The following is an 11,466-nucleotide window of genomic DNA, read 5'->3' as shown; positions in this document are numbered from 1 at the left end:
TATATATATATATATATGCTAAACTTGTAGAAAAAGGAATACTTGTAAGATTTTAATTAAGTGATGAAGTTGTATTGTACTTCAAACACAAAACAAGCCAGGTTATCATGTAAGAACTGAACACATCAGACCACTGTCAAAATAAGGCACTCCCATGAGCAGTCTCCCTGAGCTCCTGTGATTGAGATTGACTCTGACAAACTTCTGTGAAGTTTATAAAATCAGTGCTGCAAACCTGAATACCCTTTCATATTGATCTTGAGAAGGCAGCTGTGAGCAGTAGAATCATGAGTGATCTTAATTCCCTGCCCAAGATTTGAACCTGGGTAGCCTGGCTGGGGTGGCTCAGATGGTAAGGAATCCACTTGCAATGCAGGATACCGGTGTTTGATCCCTGGGTTAGGAAGATCCCCTGAAGAAGGGCATAGCAACCCACTACAGTATTCTTGCAAGCAGAATCCATGGACAGAGGACTACAGTCCATGGGCTTGCCAAGAGTTGGGCATGACTAAGTGACTAAGACACACACAACCTGAATGGAAACCAGGAATCTTAGCCACCAAACGAGCTAGGGCTAAGAGGCTAGAAGCTGTTTTTCCCTGAATCTCTGTCCCCAGTGAAAAATTCCTTTGCCATGTAGGCAAAAACTGTAAATGAAGATACAAAGTTTATTATTAGAGATGTAGCACAGCAAGAAGTGGGAGAGTACATAGAGAAACTGCTTGTTAAGACAGAAGCAAGGCCTGAGACACACACTCAGAGATAAAGAGTGTGGGTGTCCCTCCGAGTGAGGGGTAGTGCGGTAAGGAGGTATTTAAGTCATTTATATAGGTCAGTTCTTTCAGGTTTTATCTACCTTTAGCCAATTATCTGCTTTCTTTTTCCACACTTGACCTAACCTGGGGCACTCCCCTGGATGAGCAAACACCCCCCTCACCCCCGCCACCCCACCAAGAAGGATCTTGGAAGATCCTTCTGGGAAGAATAAGACTCATTATAGCCTGCCATTACCACTTGGCTTTTGACCCAGATGAAGCCTTCCTGCACATGCGTAATTTCTCCCTTGTCTCACAAAGAAGAGGAGGAAGGTCCCTTAATCCTTCACTCAAACAAGGTTTTGCCACTCTTTGTCCTTGCCTTGACTATTCCTTTGGCTATTGCCATGACTATTTTCTTAAGATGCTTACAAGAGACAAACACTGGCTATTTACCCTGTTTATGTTGTTACTTTCATTTCCCAGAGCAAACAGGAAGCTGTAAATGCCTTAACTGGAGCCCACCTATCCATTGTCTCAGAAAATGCCAACAGTTTTAAGTATTCAGCCTGAAGCTCACTTTTCACCCCATGAAATGTAAACAGGAGAGCAGCTGTAAACATCTACATTGGAGCCCATCTGTCTCCTACATCAATATGTTTTGTTTCTAGGTCTTTGAGAGTATTGAATTTGTCAGCTTGTACATTCTTCAGAACTTCAGATCATCAATATAAATAACTCTCAATAGTCAAGTCTTTGATGCAGAAACATAAAGGAAAGAATATTGTGGAAAAATTTATACATGAACTACATTAATTTATTCCACAATTTTCTAAATTCAGTTCAAATTTAGTTTCCTTTTAAATAGTAGAACAGATGGGAATATATAACCCTTTGGAATTGATTGATTCAAAGACCCTTTTGTGCTCTAAGATCAAGTATCATCTAGTCCCAGTGTTTCTAAATTTTTGATATGTCACTACTTGTATAAAAATTACCGGAGGAGCTTGTTTAAAATACAGGTTTTTTTTTTTTTTTTTATACCCTTTAACATTGGTGGAGATGGTTGGCTGGTATCACTGACTTTATGGATATGAGTCTGAGCAAGTTCTGGGAGTTGGTGATGGACAGGGAAGCCTAGCGTGTGGCAGTCTTTGGGGTCGTAAAGAGACTGTGTGACTGAACTGAACTGAACCGAACATTGGTCTACTGAATCATAGATTCGCAGAATAGATACTGTCGTCTTTTCAAAAACATCTCAAGAGGATTAAAATGATCATAAGAGTTTGTATAGTACCACCTAGTTACCATCTTGAAGCTGAGATATGAGTGCTCCAATAGCTGAGATCATTGTGTAAGGCATTGACAGTGTACAGTGCTTAATGTATCAATAATATGTGTACACCACACACACACACACACACTCCAAAATCACAATCACATGTCCACATATTGACAGTAATTTAAATAATCAGACTTGTGAAAAAACAATGAAAATAAATGACAGAGAGATAATCAGTGATGGGTTTATTGCTGTGGAAAAATAAAGCTTAGGTAGGGCAAAGAGAAGAGGAAGGCGTTATTAGGGCAAGTACCAGTTTACATAAGAAAGGTACATTTGTTTGTCCAGAATGACTCTCTCTAGAATCCACAGCTAGAAATCAGGTTTTGCCAGTCAAAGAAGCAGTGATAAATGGCTCACTGTTTTCAGTAAAGCTGTTTGGTTCAAACACTGGAGAAAATATAGTTTCCCAACCATGCATTTCAGTAAATTACATTTACCCTCTTGATTAACACACAATCTTGTATTCATCACAGATGTCTTTGGTATTGTTCAGTTTTTTTAAGTGTTTCCTGTTAATCACTTTACATTAGTAGTGATGGCTGACTACAGACTACAAGAGTCAGTTATCAGAAGCATATAAATAGGATGCTAAAGTTAAAATCCAGATATTAGGGGTAATATATATATTTTTTCCAATAGACTGTTTGAGTAAGGAAAATGAGTCCTAGAGAAAGAAAGCTTTTCCCCCAAACCAGAGGGTAACAGGTCTTTTGCTTTCTAAGTCTGTGTTTTATCTCTGACATTCTGCCCACAAACCCTCCCATCCAAACCTTACAAGGTTTAGTTTTGCTGTTTTGGAGGATTTGTACCAGAATTCCTTAACTCAGATTTTGGTCATTTTTCCTGAATCCTTTCATTCAAACAACATACACATATCAAATGTTCATTATGTAAGAATCATAAATCCAAACACTAGAAAATAGTCTTAAGTATTAATACAACCATGGTGAACTCATTCTTTAAAGAAAATTGAAAAAAAGGAAAAAAAAAAAAAAATGAAAAGGGCAAAGTCTGACCATGCTAAATTTCTGAGTTTGATAGGATTTCTTTGTTCTAGATATTTCAGAAAATTATGATTATGAAATATTAGAACAAATATAATCATAATGATAAATAATAACTTGCTTCTGTAGAATGTGTTATTCTCTTATTTGTTCCCCTCAAGACATCCTGTGAGATCATTATTATTGTCTTCACTGTGCAGATGAGAAACTTTGAGATCATCCACCTTGGATTGTCACTTTTTACTATTTCCCATTAGCCTCCCAGAAAACTCTCCTGCCCCACAGTTTCTTCGTTGCATTTTTTACTTCTGCATTTCTCAGTGTATAAATCAGGGGGTTTAACATGGGGGTGATGATGGTATAAAACACAGCCACCACCTTAATCTCTGAAAAGGTAGTATCAGGACGGATATACATGAAAGTACAAGGACCAAAAAAGATGATGACCACGGTGATGTGGGAGCCACAGGTGGAGAGAGCTTTGCACCTGCCTTCTGCTGACTGCTTTCAGGGACACTGGGATGATGGTATAGGAGATTAGCAAAATGACAAAGCTCCCCAGAGCAATGGTACCACTGTTGGCTGTCACGACAACACCAACAACATATGTGACTGTGCAGGTGAGTTTTAGCACAGGGTGAACATCGCAAAAGTAGTGAACAATCTCATTGGGTCCACAAGACGGTAGTTGGACTACCAGAGACACTTGGATGATGGAGTGTAAGAACATATCTATCCAAGTTCCCAGCAGGATTTTATTGCATCTGCTTCCATCCATGATGGTCATATAGTGTAGGGGTTTACAAATAGTCAAGTAACGATCATAGGCCATTACAGTAAGGATGAAGATATCAGTACAACCAAAGAAATGTACCCCAAAGAACTGCAACATGCACCCCATGTAGGAGATCATTTTCCTCTTGGCTAATATGTCCACAATCATCTTAGAAGCTGTGACCAAAGAGTAACAAATATCCACAAAAGACAGGTAGTTGAGAAAGAAATACGCAGGAGACTTGAAAAGGTTGCCACACAAACTGTCAGTATGATGAGGAGGTTTCCCAGAAGAATGACTGTGTAGAAGAAAGAAAACACCACAAAACACACTTCTTCAACCTCTGTGTTCTGAGAAGACCCAAGAAAACAAATTCAGTTGCATTGCTTATTTTTTCCATGGAATTAGTTTAGCAGGCCAGTTCTCAAGAGACAATTACATTATCTGAAAGAAAAAGAAAAAATGTAGCAAAGACCAGCATTTATTTCTAACTCAAAACAAATGAATAACCAGAATCTATAAAAATGAAAAAATGGGTACTTACCACTGTTTAGCATGTATACCTAAAGAAATGGAAGTGCACATATTCTACATAGTTTAATCATCTTATGTCAAGATGATAGTCCTTTCATTAATTCAAATTTAGACACAAAGTCCAAAGAGATAAAGTAAATCCTCTAAGTCACACATCTATCCAACCCTCTCACTTCCCTCATGTTTCACAAAGATTCTTTCATCTGTTTCTAACAATTTGCTTCTTTCCTAACCTGTCTAATACACTCAACTGAAATTTGAAACAACTTTTGAGTTTTGGAATATGACAACATCTATATCCTGAAAATGTTCATCTTACTTTTGACACAAACACACACACCCATATTTTCCTGCCTGAATACTGCTATGAGTGTTCAAATAGCTGAGACTGGATGACATTGCAGGTTCTTCTGAAGAAACTGTGATATTTGTATACATGCATTTTTGTTCCCATATTTGATATAAAATTCTTATAGTAAAGAGTGATGTGATATAGTAGAAAGGAAAGCAAAATTATGCAAATCTGATTCTGAGATCTTGGAGCTGTACCTCTAGATAAATTGTTAAGCTTCATGGGGCTTCAGTTATCCCACTTGCAAAATGAGAACGTTTTAATTTCACTATCATCTATAACATAAAGAGTTATTTCTAGTATGAAATAATTAAAAAAAAAACACAACTCTTTCAGCTTGGAATAGCCATAAAAACCTGAAAAGGAGGCAGAAACTAAAGAAAACAATGAAAGAAACTGATGGAGTAGAGTTGCTTTACAGTGTTGTGTTCATTTCTGCTGTACAGCAAAGTGAATCAGACACACATATACACATATCCCCTCTTTTGTGTATTCTCTTCCCATTTAGGCCAGCACAGAACACTGACTAGATATCCTCGTGCTATACACTAGGATTATCATTAGGTATCAGTTTTATTCATAGCAATATACATATGCCAAGTCCAATCTCCCAATTCAACCAACTCTACATCCCCCGTCGATATTCATAATTTGTTCTCTACATCCGTCACTCTATTTCTACCTTGCAAATAAGTTCATCTATACCATTAAAAGAGTAGGATGGGTAGATACATTGTGATAAAGTCACATAATGTAATACTATTTTAGAGTCATAATGAGTGAACTAGAGCTACTCAACATAAAAAATTTTCACAAAAACTTATTGTAGAGTAAAAGAAGCCACCTCCACAAAAAGTTGCTCTGTATGACTCTGTTATATCAAATTTAAAGGGATCAAATTTAAAAGGAACTGTTGGAGGCACATCAAGATTTGTTTGATTTAAATAGAGGGGAGGGAAATCTTACCTTCAAACTCAGTGTTGGAGGATTCCCCAGGAATTGCATTGCTTTGATATTTTATATATTTATCTGTTAACATCAGTAAATAAATAGATATGACTCATTCCTTAATCTCACTAGTCCTTCATATTTACTTATAATGGATGACTCTCCAGTGGTGTAATGTCAGACACTCTAGTGAGGTCACTGTAGCATATGTACAAATAAGGGGCCTGGGGAATACCTTTGATTAAAGCCCCTCTCAAGCTGTTTTTCAAGCCAAGCTACAGATGTATTAATAAATGATTCTGTAAGTTCTGGTTTAGGATAGGATTACACAGTGTCTTAGGTAATTATCAGGAATTTTATCGAACTGAGGATACATCTCCCAAAGATCTGTTAATTCCAACTGAAGTCTGTGATCTAAGTTATGTTTTGTAGAAATGTTGTTCCTGACCTGAATTTTAGACTTTATAACATAGTCATTCCAGGTGTGTCTTCTCTCTTACAGTAGAAATAATGATAAAAACTGTAATATAATGACAACCCAATTCAGACTTGAACATATCCCTTAAAACTTTCTTATTTTGCAGGAGGGATAGCAGAAGCCCCATGAAACTTAGCAATTTATCTAGAGGGACAGCACTACTATCTTAAAATCAGATTTGCATAATTTTGGTTTTCTTTCTCCTACACTGCATCTCTCGGTATGAGAGTTTGATATCAAATAGGGGGTCCAAAAATTCATGTACATTCTCACTCTCCTTTTGTTTGTCCTCCTGAATTAAACAAAACATTTTATTCTCCACTCAGAGAGTCCTTCAATTTAAGAGATCTCAAATCATAGCAGTTTTTGACAACTGTGAATAAAGCGACTTGGTTATCATCTCAAAGAAACCGGTCATTTAAAATCAAGCCTGAGGATCTGGGGATTGTGTCTCCATTGTCCATCCTGTAAGGTCCAGGAGGAAGGCGTCTTTCTCCCAGAATCAAGATTCACCTCAAAGAATTTCTTCCTCCACGTTTGGAACATTTCAAACACACTAACACCCATTTTCTTTTGAAAGTCAAGCATTTTCCTACTCATATGTCATTAGTATCCATCTCATAGTCTGGTTTGCATGCACTTCATCATTTTATTATCATCTTAAAATTTTTATTCTCCCCCTATTTCTAAGAACATCACCTTGCAATTATATTACGAGTATGCAAAATATAGAAATTTGATAAAATTCTCGCTTTTTCAGAAACCTTTAATGTTAGTTTTAGAATTGAAAAATCTCACCAGTATTGTCCAGACCTTGGATTTTGCTTTGTTTTTCTATCACTCCTGAGATAATTTGGATGCAACTATTCAAAACGAAGTTAAGAGTGATGCCTTAAGAATTATTTTGTGAATAATTGGTTTCAAAGAATCCCTGAGTCCAGAAACTCAAAAACTGGTAGAATTTTGTTGTTCCTGGTCTGTCTCTCACCAAGTGAAATCTGCCATTTTGCAGTACTGTTGGCAACAAATGCTGTTATCTCTACTTCTTATAAGGTCATTCTAAAGGGAATGATACAAAATGTGAATGATCCTGGGGAAAACCTTTCTCCCAAAGTACCCTCTATAATCAGAACCACTTCAGAGAACAGTGAGCTTTAATTTCCAGATGTCTTTTCAGTTTGCTAAAAAAAAAAAAAAAAGAAAAAGCAAAGAAAGAAATGTTGAAAAACTTTTAACTTATTTAAGTTAAAAACCAACACAACATTGTAAAGCAACTATACTCCAATTAAAAAAAAATTAAAAAACAATTAATTTGTGCATTTAGAACAATAACACTATTCCAAACACTTCAGTAAACATAGATATAAGATTATTTTATGGAGGTTTACCTTGTTCAGTGGAATAATGTGTATGTATGCATATATACATATATGTAATATAATTTACTTGATAGTTTATATATATTTATTTAAAAGATATCTTTTTGGAGGTATTTCTCTGTTGAATTTTAATTGTCCTGCTTTTAAAAGTTCCATTTGATTGGAAAATAGTATATTCAATAGTATTAGTACCATTTTTTTTTTCTTTTTTAATATAGTTTCTGGTGATTTCTGGAGAAACTGGTGGGAACAAATTCACTTCCAACCTATACTTGGAATAATCATAGTGCGGGCTTTCATTCTTTTATATTTTGATTGCAAACTGTTATGGTTGACTCTTGACCACTGATATTCTTTCTTATTCCTCTTGTACTTCTACTCTTTCCTTTCCCCTCATTCTTTCTATACCTTCTTTCTCCTTCTTACTTTCATCTTACCTCCTTCTTCATTTATAATAAAATGTCATAAAGCAACTAGTTCATACTTTTAGGGAGAACTTATGAGTTGCCCATTGAAGCTGATTTTTTTGTCTCACTGAAGCTTTTAATAGACAATATGGATTCATTTTCCAAGCAATTTGCTAACAGGACAGGGAAAGATGTACATATTCATCAAGTTTTCTTTCCCATGAGCCAAAGTTCACCACACAGTGGCCATTTTCTCTGCAGTCTCTGGCCATGTACTCTTCCTGTAGTTGTGGGAGAAAACAGAGTCCTGAAAATACTAGGGACATTCATAGTAGCAGGAAGGAGTTTGATGGAAAACTTCTGAGCGTATTTAGGATCCACTCATGTCATGCAGTATATACCTGCTCATCAGAAACAAGGAATCTCTAGGGAAATTCCAGGAAATTTTCAGTGTTTTTCTTTCACTTTCTGCCTTGTATGCATGTAAGCTATCTATTGATATACTTTGGCAAACAGAGCTAAGTCAAAAATCAGTGGCTTACCAACACACAATTTAATCCCCAAATTAGTAGTTTAAAAATCGTAACACCACAACATAAAGGCTTAAAATAAAAACATTGTATTTGGTTATAATTCTGCAGTTTTCCTTGGATTCACCTGGGTGGTTCTTCCACTGATGCTTCCTGGCAGCACTCTGATAGCCTGAATGGAGTAGATGCTCCAAGATGGCCTCTCTCATGTGCCTTTCAGTCAGTTCTCTCTCATTCTCCAGTAGCATCTACAGGGCTCTCTCACACCATGGCTGTCTCAGGGCAGTAGTTGTTTCACAAAAGCTAAATCTTCAAGGTCTCTCAACCTAAGCTTCAGGAATCATACAATATCACTTTTCCCCACATTTTGCTCATGTATTTAAAAATTTACATGCAATATTGTTCCTGAGGGATTCCCAGATGGCTCAGTAGTAAAAGAATTCATCTGCCAATGTTGCAGACAGAGATGTAGGTCTGATCCTGGGTCTGGAAGATCCTCTGGAGGAGGAAATGGCAACCCACTCCATTGTTCTTGCCTGTTAAATCCCATGGACAGAGGAGCCTGGTGGGCTAGTCTAGGAGTCACAAAGAGTTGGACATCACTAAGCTTGCATCCATTTTTACTGACCCTTTGAGTCAGACTCCAACAAGGGTCTTCCTGTCCTTGTTGTTCAAGCCAATAGAATGAAAGGAGCTCAGTTCAGAAGCAAAGGAAGGGAAACTATGTTCTTTGAGCAAAGAATGAGAGGAATGAGCTGGCTCCAGAGCAGCCGTCCCCAGCCTCTTGAATCTAATGCCTAATGATCTGAGATGGAGTTGATATGATAATAATAGAAATAACGTGCAAATAAGTGCAATGTGCTTGAACTATTTGGAAACCATCCCCTAGTACCCAATCCCATTGTTTATGGAAAAATTGTCTTCCATGAATGTGGTCCCTGGTGCCAAAAATTTCGGGAACCACGGCTGCTGCTGCTGCTGCTAAGTCACTTCAGTCGTGTACGACTCTTCGAGACCCCATGGGCTCCAGCCTACCAGGCTTCTCCATCCATGGGATTTTTCCAGAAGAGAGTACTGGAGTGGGGTGCCATTGCCTTCTCCGAACCACTGCTAGAGCACAGTATCTCCATCACAGACAGGCTGTTGGCAGGGCTGCTGAGGCTGCCAGTGTAGAAGAGGCGGAGTTCTCGCGGGAACATCCAGATGTGTTGCTCCGCTTGCACTCAACTGGCCGCCACCATCTTGAGTCTCTGAGCTGTGTCATCTTTTGTCTCTGAGTCCTTCTCCCTACATCCTTGAGCAGAGCCAGCACAGCCTTTCAGCAGAGGAACTCTGGTCTGAAGCACCAGCAGGAGGCTTCTGCACGTGGCAGCCTGTGAGCAAGTGAAACCAGATGAAACACAAAGGAAAAGAGAAAGGTTAGTTAGTTTTTTCTTATTTTTTTAACCCTGCTTCTAATGTTATTGCCAGGGACTTCCTAATGAGCTTTGCTGGTGAAAAATCCCTCCTCTGTCTGGCTTCTTACTCTCGAGGGATGCGGAGGGGTGTTGCTCTATCTCTGTAATTGTTTCCTGCTGATTTCAGGCATCATCATAGCCCTGTGCAAAGGAGCAGAATTTCCCCTCAGCTGCCATTACGTATGTTTGGTTGTTACCAAGCTTCAGTCCTAAACGTTCATCTTCATGAGATGAACCCCAGTTTTCTAAACTTTTGGAGGGAAAGGACATCGGACACTTTAAGAAACATGAAAGAGTAAAGTATCTAGGTTTGCCTGTGGGCAAATATGCCTTGATGTCTAGCTTCACTGGCCGGGTCTGAATGTCTCTGTTCAGGCTTTGGTTGTTTTTTGGAAGAGAAGCTTCAGGTCAGAGAGGTTCACAGGGGTAGTCAAGGAGGCCATTGTCCTAGGTCGTTTCTCTGGAGGTTGAGGCTTGTGATCCCTCTTCACTTGAGTATGATGACCCCATGAAGTGACCACAGCGACTTCAGCATGGAATGTGTGGTTAGGGTCACCAAGTGGGGTTGTTCTACCTAGGAGTGAGCTGGTCTTGCAGGTTGTTGGTTTTCCTGATTTTTAGATGCCCCCAGGCTTCTGGCCAGAAGAGATAGTGAGCCAGGTCAGGGTAGCACCTAGTTACCATGTTTTGTGAGAGTTTTCACAGATTCTCCTACCTGGAGGACACACTTGAACTGTTCCATTTCAAGGTATTTAGGGTGTCCATTCACTCAGGCTAGAGGAACGTGTCTACAATATAGAAGATCAAATGCATTTAATTTTAACTTAGCCACTGGGGGTAAGCACATGCAAAGAAGGGCAGTGAGAAGCAAATTAACCCAGTTTTTGTCCTTTCTTTTTTGTTTTAGATTTACTGAGGTATAGGTGATTTACAATGTTGGGTTAATTTCTGCTGTATAGCACAGTGATTCAGTTATACACATATTTTCAGTTGATATATATATATCCAATATATATATATATATCCAATATATATATATATATCCAATATATATATATATATCCAATATATCCAATATTAGTCATTGGACTAGTGATATATATATATATATATACACACACACACACACACACTTTCATGCATTGGAGGAGGAAATGGCAACCCACTCCAGTGTTCTTGCCTGGAGAATCCCAGGGACAGGAGGAGCCTGGTGGGCTGCCGTCTATGGGGTCGCACAGAGTTGGACACGACTGCAGTGACTTAGCAGCAGCAGCAGCAGCAGCAGCAGCATAATACACTATATGGGTTTACGATTGCCCATAGGATGTATTTTTTATATATATATATATATTTGTAAATATTTATAAATATATTTATATTTATAGTGTATATAAAATACACTATATGGGTGTATGATGGCCCATAGGATGTATTCTATATATACACACACATATATATATGTGTGTGTGTATGTATATATATATAATACACTATATGGGTGT

At 38.1% G+C, this 11,466-nt stretch overlaps 1 pseudogene; it reads right to left on the bottom strand.

Moving 5' to 3' along the window:
* Positions 1–3,347: 3,347 nt before the first annotated feature.
* On the bottom strand, positions 3,348–4,279 carry LOC104999581 (annotated as a pseudogene).
* Positions 4,280–11,466: the final 7,187 nt, after the last annotated feature.

The sequence above is a fragment of the Bison bison genome, unplaced genomic scaffold, assembly GCF_000754665.1.
Source record: "Bison bison bison isolate TAMUID 2011002044 unplaced genomic scaffold, Bison_UMD1.0 scf7180017864355, whole genome shotgun sequence".
In the NCBI taxonomy this organism is placed as follows: domain Eukaryota; kingdom Metazoa; phylum Chordata; class Mammalia; order Artiodactyla; family Bovidae; genus Bison; species Bison bison.
The sequence above is the reverse complement of the archived record's forward strand: the minus strand, read 5'-3'. Positions and strand labels throughout refer to the sequence as shown.